This window comes from Panulirus ornatus, chromosome 59 (assembly GCF_036320965.1).
Source record: "Panulirus ornatus isolate Po-2019 chromosome 59, ASM3632096v1, whole genome shotgun sequence".
Classification (NCBI taxonomy): domain Eukaryota; kingdom Metazoa; phylum Arthropoda; class Malacostraca; order Decapoda; family Palinuridae; genus Panulirus; species Panulirus ornatus.
In genome coordinates, this window is record NC_092282.1 from 8,018,987 (window position 1) to 8,031,486 (window position 12,500).

A 12,500-nucleotide genomic window follows, 5' to 3' on the forward strand; every position below is an offset into this window, starting at 1 on the left:
TTAAATTATCATAATAAATTAAATCAGTGTAATCGTCGTAAAAAGGTATATTCACTGTAATGAAGTTAAATCACTGTAATAGGCTCAGTTACGGCAATATGTTAAAGCACTGTAATAGGCTCACTTACGGCAATATGTTAAATCACTGTAATAAGATTTTAAACCATTGTAATAAGAGGTTAAATCAGTGCAATACGTGGACAAAGAACCGTAATGTAATGATTTGCCACAGCAATAAGAGGTTAAATCAATGAAATGATTATATCATGGTAATAAGAGGTTATCTTATTGTAAAGAATTAAATCATGTTAACAAAAGGTTAATTAATTGTAATTAGAGATTGATTAATTGTACAGGTTAATTCACTGCCATAAAATGTTAAGTTTTATTGTACTAGGAGGATTAATCATTGCTACAAGAGGTTAAAATCATCCGTCTTATACGATTACATCTTGATAGTAATGAGGTCAGGCCACCATCAGTCAAGGGTCGTAACGCTGTGCTAAAGCTTCGTACGATCGAGGTCAAGGGTCGTGCCGTCATGCAGGAAGGGTCAAGGAGGCCACACGGCTCCTCCCACTAACACACTGTCCTCACCAACTTCCCCCGGGACCACAGTGCACAACGTCTGACCTCCTACCCCCACCACCTCCCTCCTCCTCCTCCACCTCTGCTGGAGGACAATACAAGGGACAGGAGGAACCTAATCTCCATGGTAAACACGGCGGCTTGAGACCTGATTAATAGCTCTTTAGAAACTCCTTGAGGCAGGGGGAGGAAATAATCTTCAAATTGTTTCCATGACGGAGTTAAGGGATGTCTTTTACTTTAAGGGTCGGTTATCAACTTGCTCGAGGCGAGATGAGCTCGGGTGATTTCATGGAAATATATGCGTTGCACGTGCCATCATGGCTGGCTCCCAAGAATGACAGGGTAACGTTGGAGGAATTCAATAACCCTTTACGCCACGGGGGGACTGACTTTCTACTGTTGGTCGTGCAGGAGACACAAGCATCGCCCTATGAGTAAACCTGCTTGTTCGCGAGATGAAGACGAGGCATCAGCTTCCTCAGTTCCTTTTTCCCCTTCGAGAACCAGATGAAACCCAGAGTTTGGTGGCGAGGCTCGGAGGTCTGGCAGGACGATCACCCAATTCCTCAAGGGAACTAACAGGAGAGGAAGGGGAGTAGAGGAACCCCTCGCCATGATGGGCAAAAACTGGAAAACAGGGGAAAGGATCGGTATACCCAAGATATGAAGACATTGGATATGGGGTATGTATGTAGCTGTCACCCGCAGGAAAGACACGGGAAGGGTGGCAGCCGCTCACCTCCTCCCCAGCAGCGCCTCCTACAATAGCCTCTCCCACCACCTGAGCCCTTCAGGAGGAGAGCAAGACTGCTCGTTAAGGTACTCTGTCCTCTGACCTGACATGGAACATACCCTCATGCTCAATGGCTTCGCGGCAGCTTCCGGTACGATTAAGCCAAATACATTATCATTAATAAACCATTCATTCTACTTCAATAAAAAAAATATACCACGCAACAAAAATCATCAACATTACCTACTCTACCTCAAACCTACACTTCTCAAGCAGGTAATGAGATACTTTTAAGAAACAAAGCCCAATATCTTAACCTGAATTTATGATAACATTAGAATTTTACTGTGGCCCAGACGTGTCGGAATTAATGAGATCCAGCTTATGTTTTTTACTGTCCAGCTACATAGCGCTTGGAAGGGGACAGATCGCCACTCATTATGAATGTCATTAGCGTGTGTAATTACCCCCAAAGCATCACACGATAATAAGCCGAAACACCACCACTTTTTACACCCCAGATCCTTGTTCGCCATCATTAATAGCAAATGTTATTTGGAATTTGTTTGAAACATCGAATTCTGAAAAAAAAAAAAAAAAATGGTAGGAATGCAATCATCATTTTCATAATTGGAAATTAGCATTAATGAGCAGTTTGCTGCCTTTTAAACAAATCCAGCGTCCTAAACTCAAAGGTCCTGAGGACTGACAGATTGTAACTAGTTAAGAAAGTAATTAACATGGGTAATTGCCTATCTTACTTACCACCAGATTTACCATCATAACTAATTGGTGGCAACAGAGCATGACACTGAGGATAATGACGAACACAAATTATAATACATTAAACGATATCAAAACTTCGATAAAAATAACCGAAAAATCATGGTAAGGATATTTGTTCAGTGGTGAGATCTTCTCTCTTTTTATAACCGGATACATATGTTATTATGGAGATAATTACCTTTAGTCATCATCATCAGAGTCTGTTAATGAAGTGTATCATCGTAACAACTTATTACTGATCAAATCAAGGCACTGATTATCTATGCTAATTACTCCAGCCCTATAATAACATGACTGTTGGAGACCAAGATGAGGCTGTTGGAGACCACAGCTACATTGTTGGAGACCAAGGTGAGGCTGTTGGAGACCACAGCTAAACTGTTGGAGACCAAGGTGAGGCTGTTAGAGACCACAGACATACTGTTGGAGACCAACTTGTAAACCTCAGTGTTTTGGAGTAAGTTAATGAGAACAAAACAAACTAACATACCAACAAAATTTATCTGAAAATCTTGAGAACAAGTGAAGTTTATTTTTATGGGGAAAGGGGGGGGGGGGGAGAGAGGTGGAGCAATTTGCGATATTTCTCAATGCAAAAAAATATGGTAATAAATGTGAGTTCCTCCTTCGTGCTTTACCCAGTCTTCTTAAAAGTGTATATACACCCGACCCGGTGGTGGTCCCGGGGAACTCAGAAATCACTTAACACGAGCCCTAATCAGTCCTTTTAGAGGCCCTTTCTCGACGACTTCGAAGGGTTTTAATAATACAACGACCACGTAGCTCAAACACGACTTCTGAGTGTGGCCCAGCACCTTGTGTCGTGTGCGGTCGAGCCTCCACAAGTGGGGGAACTGCCTCCAGCAGGGAGGTATGTGGCACCTGGAGAATCACGAGTCAACACTTGACAACCAGATGGTTATATATGATGACTCCAACTTGTGAACACGGACCACCACAACACACACACCAGGGTACTGATAATGAGCCACATGTTACACTCCCGTCATAGCGAGGATAGAAGGTATATATATATATATATATATATATATATATATATATATATATATATATATATATATATATATATATATATAAATTTTCCAAAAGAAGGAGCAGAGGGGGCCAGGTGAGGATATTCCAAAAAAGGCCCAGTCCACTGTTCTTAACGCTACCTCGCTAACGCGGGAAATGGCGAATAGTTTAAAAGAAAGAAAAGAAAGAATAAATATATATATATATATATATATATATATATATATATATATATATATATATATATATATATATATATATATATACATATATACAAAGCGTGAAAAAATTATTTGTTGAAGAGCAAGGAAGCGGCCGTTGAGGACTGAGTTTAGCGTCTGGCCACAGACTGGGTGTCTGACTGGAAAGAGGGTCTCGGCCTCAGACTGGACGCTGACAGTCCGGGAGGCCAGTCACCCAGGGCTGCCAGACACAGCCAGACCAGCCATGATCACTGAGGGCCGGCCGTGTTGATACAAGCTCATCATCCACTAAAGCTACGGGAGGGAGGCTCTTCTACATATTAACTCCAACATCCGATTTAATGTTGCACGGGTTTATCATTCACCTTCGGTTTATGTATCTATATCTACCCATCTACCTGTCTATATCTATCTATCCATATCTATTTGTCTATACAGAATGTAATTCAACGTTTTTTTTTTTCTCTGTTCTCTTGCAGACATGGCTGGCGTGCGGCCCTCGGACATTACGGGTAATATGTAAGTCAAACATTTTGATGGTCATGATTCATACTGTTGGAGACCACAGCTACACTGTTGGAGACCAAGGTGAGGCTGTTGGAGACCACAGCTACACTGTTGGAGACCAAGGTGAGGCTGTTGGAGACCACAGCTACACTGTTGGAGAGCAAGGTGAGGCTGTTGGAGACCACAGCCACACTGTTGGAGACCAAGGTGAGGTTGTTGGAGACCAAGGTGAGGCTGTTGGAGACCACAGCTACACTGTTGGAGACCAAGGTGAGGCTGTTGGAGACCACAGACATACTGTTGGAGACCAGGGTCGGGCAGTTGGAGACCACAATTACATTGTTAAAGACCAGAGCCAGGCTGCTGGAGACCACAGATAAAATGTTGGAGACCACGGCCTGGCTGTTGGATACCACAGCTACAATGTTGGGAGACCCTAGCGACATTGCAGGAGACCATGGCCAAGCTGTTGGAGAAAACAGATACACCAGAGAAGACCAGAGACAGACTATAAGAAACCAAAGTTAGACTGTTGGAGACCACGACCAAGCTGCTGGACAGCACAGCTACACTTGGAGATCACAGTTACACTGTTGGAGACCCCAGTGAGACTGTTGGAGACCTCAGCTAGACTGTTGGAGACCACAAGGAACCAATAGTTACTTAAGGAGCCAACGAGTGCAGGAGAATGTGGTTGTTGGAGAATACAAGTGTTGGAGAACATTAGCGCTGGACACATCGAGTGTTGGAAGGAAATGTAAGGAGGTGATGGTGAGTGTTGGAGACAGCAAACTGATGAAGACTGCGAATAATGGAAGATAATGAAAAAAAAAAAGAATATGAGTTGGAAAACATGACTCCTAGTGACGACTTCTGGTGGAGAATATAAGAGATGGCCTCTAATTGTCATGTGCTAGTAACTCAAAAATATTTTATATAATATATATATATATATATATATATATATATATATATATATATATATATATATAGGAAAGGATCACAATTTTACGCGTGATCAAGTATATTCCTACGAGTCCACGGGGAAAATGAAATACGATAAGTTCCCATGTGCACTTTCGTGCACTTGAGAACTTATCGTATTTCATTTTCCCCGTGGACTCATAGGAATATATATACATATATATATAATATATATATATATATATATATATATATATATATATATATATATATATATATATATATATATATACACATATATATAACTGTCATGGAGGCTTCATTAGCTAGACCAAAGAATAAAATATATCCAGTATATATAAACAGTATATTGTACAAACAGAAATGAATATTTAATTAAATATGTGTGTGTGTGTGTGTGTGTGTGTGTGTGTATGTGAAGATGGGGGTGCCGTTACATGGTAATCATGAAAAGTCATTCCATTTGATATATATATATATATATATATATATATATATATATATATATATATATATATATATATATATATATGATGTATGTATGTATGTATCTCCCCTGCTCCCAGGGCCTGGCATAAGTCCCTCCGTCAACCTACAACCTAACCTACATTCTGTCTCTTGTTTACACATCAACATCTGACCAGCGACTAGTACCTTAGGCGCGCGAGGAAGCGTGACCACGTCACGACCGCTCATGCAACACATTACTTGCGGTCAGGGTTCGAGACGTGGCCCGTTCAGACTGGATTCAGATGGAGATGTTGACTTCACCATCACTGGTCTAGAAGTTAACAGTAACTCTCCACTCGTCCTCTGTACGTGTCAACTGTTCCATTACGTATGAAGCCATATATATATATATATATATATATATATATATATATATATATATATATATATATATATATATAATATATATATATATATATATATATATATATATAATATATATATATATATATATATATATATATATATATATATATATATATATATATATATATATATATATATATTCATCTATTTAAAAACCTTACCTCTATTGGTTTACTGTTTCTTTCACATCATTTCCGATTCAAAGTCAGGGCAAGTCTCACGTCTAGTCAATTATGAGCTGCGTCGGTCACTGTGAACTTCAAACCTACGTCATTCATTTTCCTGAACTTTTACCTATTCAGTAAAGCCTACACTGTCATGTTTCCCCACGCCATCTGTTGTTTCATTCCTACGCGTCTCATATTTGATCATTGTTTCACCGATGAATCTTCGAAACTAAATCATCTAAAGTAATTGAAACAAGTTTTTTTTATTTTCAAGTTTTATACATCCATCATGATCAGTATGGCTCCTTCCAACCTCTTCCCACCACACGTCACTCTCGATCAACCCTGACCGCCCGCCTCTCACTTCCACCCCTCTCCCCCCGAGCTTCGCTTCGAAGCGTCTCATTCATAACGAAGTATCAAACTTCCCTTGCCGTGATGGATTCCCATCAACCTCCACTCCGGATGAAGAGCTCCATCCTCGGGTTGATGGCCGTCCATCACAATCGCTGTCCCCAAGATGTGATCCCTCACCATCTAACACGGTTTGTCACGTTTTTATACGAGAGTTAAATGTCATGCTGTGCCAAGTTTCAGGAGGCAGTCCAAAATGTACAGGATTTACCCCTGGACTGTGGTATCGCCTGGAGTGAGGTGAGTGTTGGATGTTGTGGAAAGTGAGGAACAATTGGCAACACCAGAGACAAGTGGGTAGTGACAAGGTTCTTTTGGGTGTTCAGGTCGTACATGTGTTACAACCAGAGGATTCATAACCTTCTTACTTTTAGCTCGGGAAAGACAGTGTGACCACCACTGACTATCACAAGGTCTGGTTGTGGTGGTGGTCACAACTTGTCCTCTGGTTCGACCAATGTTCACCCACTCCCAGAACTTACTGGGATTTTGTAAATACTACAAAGGAAAAAAAATATGTTGCTGTATGATTACTTTCAGCTAAGTGTATCTCCTCGTACCATATATATATATATATATATATATATATATATATATATATATATATATATATATATATATATATATATATATATATATATATCTACCGCATATGTTTATGTCAAGTGTATGGTTTATATACCGAACAATGAACATTTGTTAAGTATAACAACTCAAACATTTCTGTTTCTGCTGCTATTCATCTCTCATGTTCCATCATTTAACAGATGATATTTTTCTTAAACATTAACAATGAAGAGCAAGTACATTATCATTACTTTACAATACATATATATATATATATATATATATATATATATATATATATATATATATATATATATATATATATATATATACACAATGTATGGTGTGTGTGTGTGTGTGTGTGTGTGTGTGTGTGTGTGTGTGTACCTAATATTTTCAAGTGTATCTGTATCATGTACGTAACTCCCGGTACCCAGCAGTAGGGTGGCCCGGCTGGCCGACACCTTGGCCACATCTTAACGGTCCTCCTCCTGGGCTCATTCATCAACACTCCTCCGGGACACCTCACAATCATCCATGCTTGCCCCTGACGTACTGCTTCCCCACTTCCAGCTCTCTCTCTCTCTCTCTCTCTCTCTCTCTCTCTCTCTCTCTCTCTCTCTCTCTCTCTCTCTCACACACACACACACACAATCCCTTTGTCCCTTCCACCCTGCAGGAAGTCGGTCTGGTCGCTGGCGGCCAGAGAACACACATGTGTACATTTCTCGTCACACTGGTGTAGACCACAGTGTATTACGCCAAATACTGAGCCCGGGTAACCGATTACTATTTGTGTTGTTGAGGGGAAAGAGTTGTACTCTTGTGTTTCCCCGTTTCTCAACCTTTTCTATATATGTATCTTTTTTCTTACGTTATAAATGTATGTACACACACACACACACACAACACACACACACACACACCAGCCTAAGCCAGGTACCAATTTATCGACCAGCCCCGTGGGGAGGATGAACACCTGGGTTGGGTGGAGGCCGAATGCCACACCGACGATTCGAACCCGTGTACTACGTCCGACCCCTGGCTAGCCCGTGCTGGATCATGGTCAGCAACGCCAACCACGACACCAGTTAAGTGCAGTTGAGAAGGTTCAAGATTACTGATCAATTCCCGGATTTTTGTAAATACGTAGCTCTGAACACATAACACGATGGGGGATCGAACCACCGACCCAGAAATAGTGATGAAGACAACCACCCCACAACACCATTATATATATATATATATATATATATATATATATATATATATATATATATATATATATATATATATATATATATATATATGTTCTTTGTCACATGCAATGAATTAAATCATTCGAGGTAACAATAGTCAACCTGACAGGTGCATAATGCAATATAAAATATTAATTTTCCTCACATCACACGTCAGGTGTATTGTGGCGCAGTGTCGCCCGTCATTTGTTCCAAGTGTGTTTTTGCGCCGCCCATGACGACCAAACCCGCTGGTCTCGCCTCTGGAAGTATTTTGAACTTGTGTTTCCCAGAATGAGGACGGAGGAGGGGCTCGATGTTTGATTCCCCCAGCACGGTGGTGGAACGACGACCCCGGTGTATGATGGCCTGCCCTTTGAACTGACCGAATTAAGAGTCTGGTCAAAGGCTAGGCTGTATTATCCAAGGGTCGAACTGTCCTTCTCAATTGTTGATAGCGTCGTGCTCAAGAATCGTACCGTCGTGTTCAAGGATTGCACGTCGTATTCAAGAGTCGTACCGTCGTTGTTCAAAGGGTCGTACCGTCATGCTCAAGGGTCGTCTCGTTATGCTCAAGGGTCGTACCGTCATGCTCAAGGGTCGTCTCGTCATGCTCAATGGTCGTACCGTCGAGCTTATTGGTCGTCTCGTCATGCTCAAGGGTCGTGCCGTCATGCCCAAGGGCCGAGCCGTCGCGTCGTGGTGGAGGGTCGTGCCGTCGTGTTTAGGGAGTTCCGAAGCGTGGAGGTGGGAGATAAGCGTGAGGTGTGGTGCATGAAGACGCCACCTTTACTACCCTCCCCTGGGACAACAACCCGCATCCCTCAGGTCTACACACCTTCAGATATGCAAACGAGACCTGAGCAAGGAGCTCCCGGGAGGCACATGGCCACATGGGTAACCTTCAGACCATCACCCACCAACACACGACTCCCCCCTCAAACCTACTACCTCTCTCCTCAATACTAAAATATACAATCAACTGACTCTCTCCTCAATACTAAATCAAATATAAAATCAACTGGTCACAAACGACGTACCTGTAACATCAACAAATCATAGTATAAACCAGGGCGAGACTATGAACCCACCGGATGGAATTCGTTATTGTTCAAAGACGACGAATTCATCGAGGTTCCGTAGCGCCTCACTCGAGCCTTGCTCACCAAGGATCCTTCCAGCCCAAGTCTGGGGAGGAGCAGGATCAGCGAGGTCAGCTGGGGAAGGCGGGGTCAGAGGCTCCACTTCCTCCAAAGAGGGGGGAGGGGGGGATCAGAAATATATTTCCTAATACATACCTACGCAAGAGGCAAGCACTGCTGGCTGACGTGTGACCCATCAAAACCCTTACAGATAAACTATACTCATGATGTAAAATACACTTGTATCAGGGAAACATTCTCTCCCTCCATGTACATACAAAGCAATACACTCTCAACGCCCATATATCAGCCATGGGCAATATTGCTGGTCATCTTAAGTGATGACCAGTTACCCTGCAACATACACGCTCCTTTCTGTACACCTTGCGTGTGTGGGACACCTTCTGCTCCTCACAACACACAAATTATAATTTCATCGCCACAGAGACGTAATATACTTAGCCGCTAAGACACAAATTAGGTTAGTCTCTGTTCTTATTCACGTGTGTGTGTGTGTGTGTGTGTGTGTGTGTGTGTGTGTGTGTGTGTGTGTGTGTTGCCAGACTCCGCCGGCTTGGGGTTACACAGCAACTGGGTAGACACCTTTAACGAAGCTGTATCATCGCCAGATGAAACAGTACAGTCTCGTCAAAGAACTACTCACTTAAAAAAAAAAAAAACGAAGTCACTGCTACTGATTGCAGCGCAGCGTTGGAAGTGTAGGAGCCCCTGGATAAAAGGGTCTTGAGTTTTGTGCCTCTAACTACCTTCTTTCAACACCATTCAATCCCATAACTTCTACCTATATGCCCCTTGGTTCTCCATCATAACATGGCTGTCCTGTCGCTATCCCATTGATATATATATAAAACTTCGCCATTCATCTTGTTGGGTCTGTACCTGAGCGACCAGTACCTTACTGATGGCTCGGTCACCTGAATGGCTTAAGGGCTCCAGGTTGGTGAGCTGGAGGGACCCCGGTGTCGTAGGCCCCTGAGCACGACGATGCGACCCTTGAGTACGACGGTGCGACCCTCGAGTACGAAGGTGCGACCCTTGAGCACGACGGTGCGACCCTTGAGTACGACGGTGCGACCCTCGAGTACGAAGGTGCGACCCTTGAGCACGAAGGTGCGACCCTTGAGAAGGTGCGACCCTTGAGTACGACGGTGCGACCCTTGAGCACGACGGTGCGGCCCTTGAGCACGACGGTGCGACCCTTGAGCAAAACTATACGACCCTTCGTATGACGGTATGACCTTTGATTCCAAGGCTAGGGCTTCGAGAGACGGCACGACTCCAAACCTTCGCTCTGGCTTCTAATCTCTCAGCGAAGTGGCCTAACCTATGGTGCTGTGGAGCTCCCAGCCTACCTCCCTCTCCCGTCCAACCATCGTCCACCGCCGGCCGCTGCAACGCGACTGGCACTATTCAATCCACCTACATCCCTACACCTGCCATATACTCCTTAACAATACTAAACACCTTCGCATCGGCGCCATCCACTTCAGTGACAAAGTACTTGCATCTAAACAACATCAACCAGTCATCAACGCCATCAACTCGACACACACACATTTTCCAACACCAGCTACCAGAGCCAAGCGCATTTTCCCTCCTTATTGATAACTGTTCGCTCTTTCCCGCCTCTGCCAGGTGCCGCCAGGAACAGATGACTGAGCCTTTGAGGGGGAAAATATAATCCTCGCTCGGCTCCTTCATCTGTTCCCTCTTTTAGAGAGTTAATACAGGAGGGGATTTCAGTTACCTCCAACCTCCTTGCCCCTCTTACTCGCCCTCTACGACACGCAGGAGATGCGTGGGTAGTGACCTTTTCCCTATTCTATTATATATATATATATATATATATATATATATATATATATATATATATATATATATATATATATATATATATATATACGGTAGTCTTAAATTTAGCTAACTACATGGTCATTATCAAATGCTCAAAGAGCTAGATGTATGTTTGGTGTTGAAAAAGAATATCTATAAACTATTATATATATATATATATATATATATATATATATATATATATATATATATATATATATATATATATTTTACTTTCCCAGGTAAATGTAGCATAAGTTATATAGACAAAAAAAATACAGAGGGTTGAATGAAGACCTTAGCTGTGTATCGTACAAGCGTCTGCCAGAATTATAATTAATGTATGAATATATATATATATATATATATATATATATATATATATATATATATATATATATATATATATAAAATATTTATAATAAATGTGATGTGAACAATAGTAGTTTGTTTTACCTTGCATACTATGGACATGTACTATACGAATATGTGTTGTATACGTATTTCTTTCATACCTGATCGCCGTTTCGTGCATTTGCGACGTAGTGCCAAAGAAAGGAAGAATGCATATCTTAATAATAATAATAATGATAATAATAATAATAATAATAATAATAATAATAATAATAATAATAATAATAATAATTGTCATCATTACTATTATCATTATTATTATTATCATCATAATGATGATGAACAGCATATTTATTACTCTTAATCAACAGCATATCAAAAGGAAATTCTGAAGGATAACATACGTGTAGTGCAAACTGATAACAGAGATATGTGTGTGATTAAATAATTTCGTAAAATTTGTAAAGCTCTAAAACCTATTGGTTATTCTGCGCGTTTTTGCATGAAAAAGGCATATAAAAGCTGAATGCCATTTGCATTAAACTGAATATATTTTACGTCCTTTAAAATATATTCAAAACCTTTAAGCTATTTGTATATAATCATATGTTTTGGCTTCCATTAAAAAATTTAATCACATAAAAGATTATTTTCCAAAATACCTCCAAATACTGTTACTCGCATTTGACACCACTTAGCATCGAAGACACTTATCTAATAAAATTATTGTTCAAGAACAACTCTCGTGTACAGAATGTGTTAAGTGCTTGTGATGGGTAAGCGTGTGAGACGAAGAGGTCTGGGGAGTTATTTGCGGGTGAGGAGGAAATTCGTTGGAGAGAGAGAGAGAGAGAGAGAGAGAGAGAGAGAGAGAGAGAGAGAGAGAGAGAGAGAGAGAGAGAGAGAGAGAGAGAGAGAGAGAGAGAGAGAGAGGCGAGATTTCTTTTCTTGCCAGGAGGTGGAGCTAAAGTCGCATAATCATGTGTTTTATATATATATATATATATATATATATATATATATATATATATATATATATATATATATATATATATATATAATTGTCCTGTCTTCTCAGGCCACTACTA

General features: G+C 41.1%; 1 protein-coding gene and 1 long non-coding RNA gene across 3 annotated transcripts in view; one reads left to right on the forward strand and one right to left on the reverse strand.

Moving 5' to 3' along the window:
- LOC139767337 (neuropeptide Y receptor type 5-like) overlaps positions 1–3,963 on the forward strand; it is a 98,790-nt gene extending 94,827 nt beyond the window's left edge. Inside the window, exon 9 of the mRNA XM_071696660.1 lies at positions 3,828–3,963. The gene's annotated coding sequence lies outside the window, so the exon portion shown is untranslated. The remainder of the gene's footprint in view (positions 1–3,827) is intronic.
- The window catches only part of LOC139767338 (uncharacterized), a 108,158-nt gene that overhangs the window by 67,805 nt on the left and 27,853 nt on the right, over positions 1–12,500 (reverse strand). The window lies entirely within an intron of this gene.